Source organism: Chelon labrosus (genome assembly GCF_963514085.1).
Source record: "Chelon labrosus genome assembly, chromosome: 10".
Lineage (NCBI taxonomy): Eukaryota > Metazoa > Chordata > Actinopteri > Mugiliformes > Mugilidae > Chelon > Chelon labrosus.
In genome coordinates, this window is record NC_140360.1 from 48,961 (window position 1) to 60,249 (window position 11,289).

Consider the following 11,289-nt stretch of genomic DNA (forward strand, 5'->3'; position numbering starts at 1 on the left):
AAATCAGCCTGAATGAAGTTTGATGAACAAAGAGATGAAAACATGATGAAGATGATAATGATGATGATGATGATGATGATGATGATGATGAAGATGATGATGTTGATGATGATGATGAGCTTTAAACAAACAGATGTTCATTAAACATTTATCATCAGTAAAACATCTGTAACATATAGTTACTGTTTATTAACTTTATTATATTTACGGTTCATTCATTCATTCATCTTCTGTAACCTCTTGTCCTGTGAAGGGTCATGGGGGGGCTGGAGTCTATCCCAGCTGTCATTGGTCTGGGGGGGGGGGTCCACCCTGGACAGGTCTCCAGTCTATCCCAGCTGTCATTGGTCTAGAGGGGGGGGTCCACCCTGGACAGGTCTCCAGTCTATCCCAGCTGTCATTGGTCTAGAGGGGGGGTCCACCCTGGAGAGGTCTCCAGTCTATCCCAGCTGTCATTGGTCTAGAGGGGGGGGGTCCACCCTGGAGAGGTCTCCAGTCTATCCCAGCTGTCATTGGTCTAGAGGGGGGTCCACCCTGGACAGGTCTCCAGTCTATCCCAGCTGTCATTGGTCTAGAGGGGGGGGGTCCACCCTGGACAGGTCTCCAGTCTATCCCAGCTGTCATTGGTCTAGAGGGGGGGTCCACCCTGGACAGGTCTCCAGTCTATCCCAGCTGTCATTAGTCTAGAGGGGGGGTCCACCCTGGAGAGGTCTCCAGTCTATCCCAGCTGTCATTGGTCTAGAGGGGGGGGGTCCACCCTGGAGAGGTCTCCAGTCTATCCCAGCTGTCATTGGTCTAGAGGGGGGTCCACCCTGGACAGGTCTCCAGTCTATCCCAGCTGTCATTGGTCTAGAGGGGGGGGGGGTCCACCCTGGACAGGTCTCCAGTCTATCCCAGCTGTCATTGGTCTAGAGGGGGGGGGTCCACCCTGGACAGGTCTCCAGTCTATCCCAGCTGTCATTGGTCTAGAGGGGGGGTCCACCCTGGACAGGTCTCCAGTCTATCACAGCTGTCATTGGTCTAGAGGGGGGGGGTCCACCCTGGACAGGTCTCCAGTCTATCCCAGCTGTCACTGGTCTAGAGGGGGGTCCACCCTGGACAGGTCTCCAGTCTATCCCAGCTGTCATTGGTCTAGAGGGGGGGGGTCCACCCTGGACAGGTCTCCAGTCTATCCCAGCTGTCATTGGTCTAGAGGGGGGGTCCACCCTGGACAGGTCTCCAGTCTATCACAGGGCTAACACAGAGAGACACTCACACCTACGGCCAATTTAGAATCACCAATGAACCTAACCAGCATGTCTTTGGACGGTGGGAGGAAGCTGGAGAACCTGGAGAGAACCCACGCAGACACAGGGAGAACATGCAGACTACACACAGAAAGGAACCAGAACCCAGAACCTTCTGGCTGGGAGGCATCAGTGATGACCACCACACCACTGAGACGCCTGACATTTACTTCATCCAACAGTTTCTTTCAGGATATTCATCAACATGTATTATTTAATGATCTTAGTAGTGAAAGCACAACAACAAGGTCTGATTAGACCACTTTAATATAAAACACAACTAAATATATATATATATACACCAGCCTCTGTTGAACCATGACCTTCACACACTGAACTCTATCATATGACATCATAAGATCCCCCCCCCCCACCACCACCTATCCACTGTGTTGACTATGGACCCATGTCCAGACGTACAGAGACAGGAAGGAAGTAAAGGAGGAGGTGATGAAGAGGAGGTGACTTTGTGTTGTATTAATTAAACATTAAGACTCACATTGTGTGTGTGTGTGTGTGTGGTGTGTGTGTGTGTATGAGGACCGGTCCTCTCAGAGATACAAGGACTAACCTGAGTGTCTGTCCTTCACCTGAAGGTCGACCTCTCATTTCCTGTCAAGTGTTTCCAGGTGTTTGAAGAGTTTCTGATAAAAACTGGTTCAGAATGAAACGTGAAGAAACATCAGAGAGGAGGGAGAACAGCATGTACAGTAAATATATGTAAATACACTGTAAATACACAGTAAATACACAGTAAATACACGGTAAATACACAGTAAATATACAGTCAATACACAGTAAATATACAGTAAATATATAGTAAATACACTGTAAATGCACAGTAAATATACAGTAAATACACTGTAAATACACTGTAACTATACAGTAAATACACTGTAAATACACTGTAAATATACAGTAAATATACATAAATACACTGTAAATATACAGTTAATATACAGTAAATGCACAGTAAATATACAGTAAATACACTGTAAATGCACAGTAAATATACAGTAAATACACTGTAAATACACTGTAAATATACAGTAAATATACATAAATACACTGTAAATGCACAGTAAATATATAGTAAATACACTGTAAATACACTGTAAATATACAGTAAATATACAATATACAGTAAATATACATAAATACACAGTAAATACACAGTAAATACACAGTAAATATAAAGTAAATACACTGTAAATACACGGTAAATATACAGTAAATATACAGTAAATACAAAGTAAATATACAGTAAATACACTGTAAATACACTGTAAATACAAAGTAAATATACAGTAAATACACTGTAAATACACTGTAAATACACTGTAAATATACAGTAAATACACTGTAAATATACGGTAAATATAATACACATGTTGATGAATATCCTGAAAAAAACTATTGGATGAAGTAAATGTCAGGCGTCTCAGTGGTGTGGTGGTCATCACTGATGCCTCCCAGCCAGAAGGTTCTGGGTTCTAATCCATCGACTGGTTCCTTTCTGTGTGTAGTTTGCATGTTCTCCCTGTGTCTGCGTGGGTTCTCTCCAGGTTCTCCAGCTTCCTCCCACCGTCCAAAGACATGCTGGTTAGGTTCATTGGTGATTCTAAATTGGCCTTAGGTGTGAGTGTCTCTCTGTGTTAGCCCTGTGATAGACTGGAGACCTGTCCAGGGTGGACCCCCCCTCTAGACCAATGACAGCTGGGATAGACTGGAGACCTGTCCAGGGTGGACCCCCCCCCTCTAGACCACTGACAGCTGGGATAGACTGGAGACCTGTCCAGGGTGGACCCCCCTCTAGACCAATGACAGCTGGGATAGACTGGAGACCTGTCCAGGATGGACCCCCCCTCTAGACCAATGACAGCTGGGATAGACTGGAGACCTGTCCAGGGTGGACCCCCCCTCTAGACCAATGACAGCTGGGATAGGCTGGAGACCTGTCCAGGGTGGACCCACCCCCTCTAGACCAATGACAGCTGGGATAGGGTCCAGACCCCCATGACCCTTCACAGGACAAGAGGTTACAGAAGATGAATGAATGAATGAATGTTGTTGTTTTCATCTTTCATCTTTAATGCTGCAGTGTGGATGTAAGATGCAGCCTTGTGATTGGCTCAGCAGCCACAGAGGCAGGTCGTCCTCTTGGAGGGACGGGTCCAGGCTAGAATGTGTCTGACTGAAAGACAACGTCAGCCTCCGTTCATCCATCGCTATGGAAACAAATAAAAATACAAATAGATGAAAAACTGTCAACCAGAACGTCCAGGACCCCTGCAGTACCTCTGTGGACCACCTAGGGGCCCTGGGCTCCCTGTGGAAGAGACAGACAGTTGACTTTTTTCATGTCAGTGTCCACAAACGGGTCAGCCTCTGACACTGTCCCATTATGAACCTGTCCATCAACATATGGAGTAGACGCTCCTCAGAGACACTTAGAGACAGACCACAGGACGAAAGACAGAAGAGACAACGAACCAACATGACAGAGACACATATGTCTCTGTGATGTCCATGAGGACACAGGCTGATGTGTCCCTAAGCCTCCATATTAATCCGTCTATAATCCTCTGACTCTGAGAGGATTTACGTCCGTCTCTTCTTTCACTCGTTGGTTTGTCTCAATAAAATCAGAACAAACGATAAAAAACACTTTTAGTTCAGGACGTCTTCTTCTGTCCTCGTCTAGTGGACATTTAGAGAAGAGAAGATGAAGATGAAGATAAAGATAAAGATAAAGATAAAGATGATCATGATGATGATGATGATGATGGAGCTGCAGCGCCTCCAGCTGGTGACGTTGGTTCATCACAGGAAACTGAAAGATTCACGTTCATGTTTAAATGATCTGATGAAGAATAACTCCTCCTCCTCCTCTTCCTTCCTTCCTTCCTTCATTCACAGCTTCAACACTCTTGAACCCGGATGCTTTTATTTTGAAGGGGCTCCTCATGGTGCTCTGCTTGGGGCCCCTGAAGGCTGACAGGTTTTATTCTGATGTTTTAATGTTGAACTGATTAAATGAATGAATGAATAGTGATTTGTGACTGATTCTCCCATGATCCTCTCTGGTAGAGCTCTGCTGCCTCCTGCTGGACGAACAAACAGGAATAATGTTAAACTCTTTCAACATTAAAACTAAACCAGGTCAAATCAGACTCTTCCTGTTTTCATTTTAGTTTTTATTCCAGTTCATTTATTCACTATCTTCTGATAAATAATTAAAATATTATCAATAAATAAATGATCATAGAAGAAATAAAACCCAGAGAGATAAGGACCTGCTCCACTTCTGTCTCCCTCTCTTCTTCTTCATCTTCCTCTGAGGATGAAGCTTCCAGGGTTCAGGTCTAATCTGAGTCTTTGTCTCATAAATAAATCAGATCTTAACATGTGAGAGTCTTTCCATCTGGTTCCAACATCTGGATCATGTCTCCAAGTCAACAAGCAGCTGTTGATGGTTCTGATCCAGCGGTAGGTAGAGATCCATTAGAGACAGCAGCTGCTACAATATTCTACTGACCACATGATGGCGCTGCTGATTTACAGACACACACACTGAGATCAGATCTCAAGTGCTGGCTGGGGACGCATGTGGAGACACATTTATATTAAGACCAGGTGGATGGACAGGTGAGACCAGGTGAGACCAGGTGGAGACACACTTATATTTCACTTCAATAATCAGGTGTCATAGTTTCTAGTTTAGTTTGGTTCTCAGTTCCAAGACCAGAATCTTTTAAAAGGCTCTCATTACTAATGAACAGACATCACTGATTCATGTGATCATTTCTACTAGTGGTTGAATGAAGGAGTTAAACTCCTCTTCCTCAGATCAGCCCTGTTGAGTAGGTGGTCTTTAATGTGACCCAGGACTCATTGTGTGTTCACACTACCAAAGGAAGGAGGTCACATGTGTCCCAGACCACCTCCACATGTGGACTGACACCAGATCGGTGTTAACACCTGGACCTGTTTAACCTGGACTCTAGAGACCAGATCGGCGTTCACACCTGGACCCGTTTAACCTGGACTCTAGAGACCAGATCGGCGTTCACACCTGGACCCGTTTAACCTGGACTCTAGAGACCAGATCGGCGTTCACACCTGGACCCGTTTAACCTGGACTCTGGAGACCAGATCGGCGTTCACACCTGGACCCGTTTAACCTGGACTCTGGAGACCAGATCGGCGTTCACACCTGGACCCGTTTAACCTGGACTCTGGAGACCAGATCGGCGTTCACACCTGGACCCGTTTAACGTGGACACTAGAGACCAGATCGGCGTTCACACCTGGACCCGTTTAACGTGGACACTAGAGACCAGACCAGTGTTCACACCTGGACCTGTTTAACCTGAATCAGGTGTTAATGGTGTGTTTCACCAGGACTTGGTTCATGTCCTCACAACATGAGCAATACAAGCCCTCACACACTCGCTGATGTCAGCCCATTACCCTGAATACCCCCCATACCCTGACTCCGCCCCCTGGAGGAGGAGCCCCCCCTTATTGCTTCTATGAGAGGGAGAGAGGATGGTGGAGAGACACCTACTATCATCATCATCATCATCATCACTGTAGTAAAACACAGACCCCCCCCCCCCCACACACACACATACAGCTGGCGCACGCGCACTAGTGTAGCTAGGAAGAACGTGCACGCCGCATTCACTGTGTGCGGGATTCTTGTTTTTTACCTGCAGTGGACATCACGCACCGCCCCACACGCGCCCCTCTCACCGCGCACGCTGGCGCATGCACGCGGCAGCAGCAGCGGCAGCGGCGCCGAGGGAGCGAGCACGGAGAGCCCGGAGAGGATCGACCGGAGCGGAGGACGGAGACGCGGCGCGGCGCGGTGCGGGCACAACCGGAGGGACGCGGCAGGAATTATGAAGGTAACGGAGTGGCGGGGTTTATTTCTCTGTGGCACGAGGCACCGGGAGGGGGGAGCGCGCGTTCGCTTGGTCCGGTTTGACCGAGAAACCCGGTCCGTCAGTCCGAGAGGGTTTTTTTTTTTTTTTTTTTTTTTTTTTCTGCAGCTACAAACGGCTCCGTCAGCAGAATCACAGCCGAGACAGGCAGCCTGCAGCCGGGCTGAGGGCAGCGGGCTGCCGGTCACAGCCTCCAGCAGCACCGAGGAGGAGGAGGAGGAGGAGGAGGAGAAACGGAGAGATGCTCTTTGTCTGCTCACACCGTTTATCATGAATGACAGCAGGAGTAAGAGGAGGAGGAGGAGGAAGAGGAGGAGGAGGTTACAGTGAGGAAGAGTACACTCAGGAGCTGTGCTGATGCTGTGAAGTGATTTCCTGCTGAGGAGGAGGAGGAGCAGGAGGAGGAGCAGGAGGAGGAGGTGCAGCTGTACCATCTGAGGAGAAAAGAATAAAGTTGATGTTCATTCATGAAAGCAGGAAGTAGAAGGAGGTCATGTTTGTGTTTAGTCACATGACCAGGAGGACAAACTGAAAGTAACTCAATCATTAACTACAACAGCAAACACTCACCTGGCCACTTCATTAGGTACACCTGTGAAGGGCTTAGGTTTAGTTTGGACATTAAAAGCTTTTAGAAGACATCAGGATGGAACCGAGGGATTCACCCGTCGACAGCGTCAGAATATTAGGAACACCTGTCAGTTAAAGCTGAACACCAGGACCTCCACATGCTGTCACTGCTGTACCTAATGAAGTGGCCACGGTCTGTCAGTTAGCATGCTAGCAGGGTTAGCATGCTAGCCTTTAAGAGCTGCAGACTCTGCTCACACTGACAGTTCAATAAAGGTTCATTCAAACAAGATGGCCGACAGGAAGAGAGAGAGAGAGAGAGAGAGAGAGAGAGGGGCCTTTAATGTTCATTTACCTGACACTGAAACCACAGAAGAAGAAGAGATGGAGGCAGAACAGAGGTGTAGAAGAAGAAGTGGTCAGTGTGGAGGAGATGTCATCAATCAGCTGATTCCTCTTCATCCTGTGGCTGCTGACCTTTGACCCCTGGGAGGAGCTTCGTCTCCACAGACACAGATTCAGACGGACGTCGTTGTCAGGGCGACTCAGAGTCAGAGGAGCTTCAGACCCTGAGCTCTACTGATCATCATCATCATCATCATCATCATCATCATCAAACCTGAGAACAGACACCAGCCACGATCAGGATCCTCCCCTCTTCCTCCTCCTCTTCCTCCTCCTCTTCCTCCTCCTCCTCCTCCTCTCCTCCTTCTCCTTTCTCTCCTCCTCTCCATCTACTTCCTCCTCCTCCTCTTCCTCCTTCTCCTTCTATCTCTTAGTTTTCCTCGTTCCTCTCTTTCTTCTCTTTCCTCATCTTCCTCTCCATCTACATCTCAGTTGTCCTGAGGAGCAGTGGTTTACTTTCATGGACCTCCATGTCCTTGAGGAGTAACAGCGCCTCCTTGTGGAGAGTCTGAGGTTCCTTCATTCACTGAAGAGTCAGACTAAACGATTCATTAATAATTAGAGCTGAACTAAAACAGGAAGATCTCTCCAAGAACTACAGATCTTTGATGTTAAAGACTACAACTCCCAGAGGACTGACAGAGCGTTTGTAGTGTTACAGATGAATGAGACGAGTCTCGTGGCCTCGAGGAGACGCCATCTGATCCTGACGGGTCATCCCCTGAGACGCTTCACTGAGGAGACGAGCCGTGATTGGCTGATCAGCTCATAGAACCAGGGGAGAAACAGGAAGTGATGAAAGGAGACACAGATCAACTACGAGCTCTTCCTCACAGCTAACAATAGCTCCTCCTAGCCTCCCAGCTAACAGTAGCTCCTCCTAGCCTCCCAGCTAACAGTAGCTCCTCCTAGCCTCCCAGCTAACAGTAGCTCCTCCTATCCTCACAGCTAACAGTATCTCCTCCTAGCCTCCCAGCTAACAGTAGCTCCTCCTAGCCTCCCAGCTAACAGTAGCTCCTCCTAGCCTCCCAGCTAACAGTAGCTCCTCCTAGCCTCCCAGCTAACAGTAGCTCCTCCTATCCTCCCAGCTAACAGTAGCTCCTCCTAGCCTCCCAGCTAACAGTAGCTCCTCCTAGCCTCCCAGCTAACAGTAGCTCCTCTTAGCCTCACAGCTAACAGTAGCTCCTCCTAGCCTCACAGCTAACAGTAGCTCCTCCTAGCCTCACAGCTAACAGTAGCTCCTCCTATCCTCACAGCTAACAGTAGCTCCTCCTAGCCTCACAGCTAACAGTAGCTCCTCCTATCCTCCCAGCTAACAGTAGCTCCTCCTAGCCTCCCAGCTAACAGTAGCTCCTCTTAGCGTCCCAGCTAACAGTAGCTCCTCTTAGCCTCACAGCTAACAGTACTTCTTCCTAGCCTCACAGCTAACAGTAGCTCCTCCTAGCCTCACAGCTAACAGTAGCTCCTCCTAGCCTCCCAGCTAACAGTAGCTCCTCCTAGCCTCCCAGCTAACATTAGCTCTTAATACAGACTACTGCCACCTGTGGGTTGTGGGTTGTTGCGGTGCGTTCAGGTGCTACTTTTTGTTTGACGTGTCCAGGCCTTAGGTCTCGGTCAGCTGCTGGTTGTCGTCCATGTTTGCTCTGGTTCCATTAATCGTTCTTGTATCTGTTGGGTCTTTTTTATTCGTGTTTATTTTCAGGTCCAGATTGTTTCGACCTTTAATTGACGCCCTGAGGCCTTTAAAATCATTCCGTCAGCGGCGCAGCCTCGTTAGAGTCATGTGACATGTGACTGACCTACAGGTGACCTGCTGAACATAACTCCGCCGTATAATCTAGATACATAATGGAGATGTTTTAATCAGTTAATCCTCCTGAAAACGTTTGAGTTGACTCTGTTAAAACTTAACGAGGTCCTTTAACGGCGCCAACACTTTCTACAAATGGAAACACATTCCTGCAAACATGGAAATAAAGAGAGTCACTCCTTCAACACACTGAACTCTGACCGGCCTTATCAGACTGAGGGCGAGCGACAGCCACTCAGAACAGAGAGAAAGAGAAAGAGAGAGAGAGAGAGAGAGACATGGGCGCTGAACACACCACGTCCCTCTGTAGACGACCACTGGACTAAATCGGTGAGTTTTGGGCTTTTATTTTTGACACGAGGACGACTGGAAGACAGGAAGTGAGAGAGTGAGAGAGACAGGGCGAGCGAGCATGTGTTAATGATGTGTTAATAGCAGCTCACGCTAACGAGTATCTGATGAGATCCATTCACTGAGACTCAGCAGACGACTACAACGCTGCTGCGCCTCCTCTTCACCTCCTCTTCACCTCCTCTCTAACTAACTCCTCTAACTATCTGACATCTAAATATGTTGACGTGTCTCAGAGTCTTCACGTCTAAAGAAATTCATTAAAAAAGAGAATCTGACGCTTCAGAGACGTCTTTTAGTAAATAATTATGTCCCGCAGAGGGCAGTAATACGACCATGCTAATAGAGATGCTAACAGCTAGCATGTCAGCGCAGCCTGAAGGTTGTTGGTTCTAAGCTGCTGGCCGGTCGGAGGTCTTTCTATGAGGAGTCTCCTTGTTCTCTGTGTGTCTTCTGTGTTTCCTCTCAGAGAGACATGATGAGACACATGACTCTACGTCACAGTCTAATTAATGGAAACATGTTTCCTGATTACACTCAATAAATCTTTTGGAAAAGTCACAGTGGTGAGGTGGTCAACACTGATGCCTCCCAGCCAGAAGGTTCTGGGTTCTAATCCAGACTGACTGGTTCCTTTCTGTGTGTAGTCTGCATGTTCTCCCTGTGTCTGCGTGGGTTCTCTCTAGGTTCTCCAGCTTCCTCCCAAAGACATGCTGGTTAGGTTCATTGGTGATTCTAAAGTGTCTCTCTGTGTTAGCCCTGTGATAGACTGGAGACCTGTCCAGGGTGGACCCCCCCCTCTAGACCAATGACAGCTGTGATAGACTGGAGACCTGTCCAGGGTGGACCCCCCCTCTAGACCAATGACAGCTGTGATAGACTGGAGACCTGTCCAGGGTGGACCCCCCCTCTAGACCAATGACAGCTGGGATAGGCTCCAGACCCCCATGACCCTTTAGAGGACAAGAGGCTACAGAAGATGAATGAATGAATGAATGTCTTCTGAATAAGAAGCCTCTCCCATAATTCCTCGTTTCCTTCCCTCTCTTCGGCTCCTTGTTTCCCAGTAACCTCCCTAGCTTGAGGCTCAGATTTGGAGACTCTCTGCTCAGGGACGTCGTCGTTGTTTGTTTCTTCACTGACTCCCACCTTCACATATGTTCATCCATATTTAATGTAGGGCGTCTAGCGGGCTGTGATTGTGTGTAAATGAAGCTGTCTGCATGTGTTTATGTGTATAGTGTGTATTTATATTTATATATTTATTTGTATGAGTGTGTGGTGGCTCCCCACCGTCTGCCACCATCTGCTGCTCTGACTGAAAGGAGCTGATCTCCAACAGGAAGCTGCTCTCTGCTGATGAACTGCTTTTCTGTTGCCAGGAGACAAAATAAAAATAAAGAAGCTGAATAAAAACATGTCAGATTCAGACGACTACGAGTTATGAAGAGTTAGGAGGAGGTGAAGAAGAAGGAGATCTGACCTAAAGAGGAAATGAGGACATAAAGAAGTGTCTTCTTAGTGTTTTGGTTAGAGAGGGAGCTGTCTAATAAACAAGGAGGAACGTTTGGTTCCTTGTTGTGAAGCAAGAACAGAGAACGGATCTAGTTTAAAGAGAAAAGGAAGTAAACGTGTCACATTAAGTCAGTCTTCTCTGGAAGACCTCCTGCCTGGTTCCTGTACCCAGGAGGTCGTCTCCATCCAGCCTCAGTGATCACCGTCCAGTTGTTCTTACATCCCGTGTGATGAAGGTGCTGGAGAGGTTGGTGTCGGCCCACCTGAGGCCACAGGTGAGATCTTCTTTAGACCCCCTACAGTTTGCCTACCAGCCGTGTCTGCAGCTGACTGGTGGTGGTGGAGGCTCAGTGAGAATCATTCTTTGATTCTCCAGACCCTTCTCTGCTCCTCAGCATCCTTG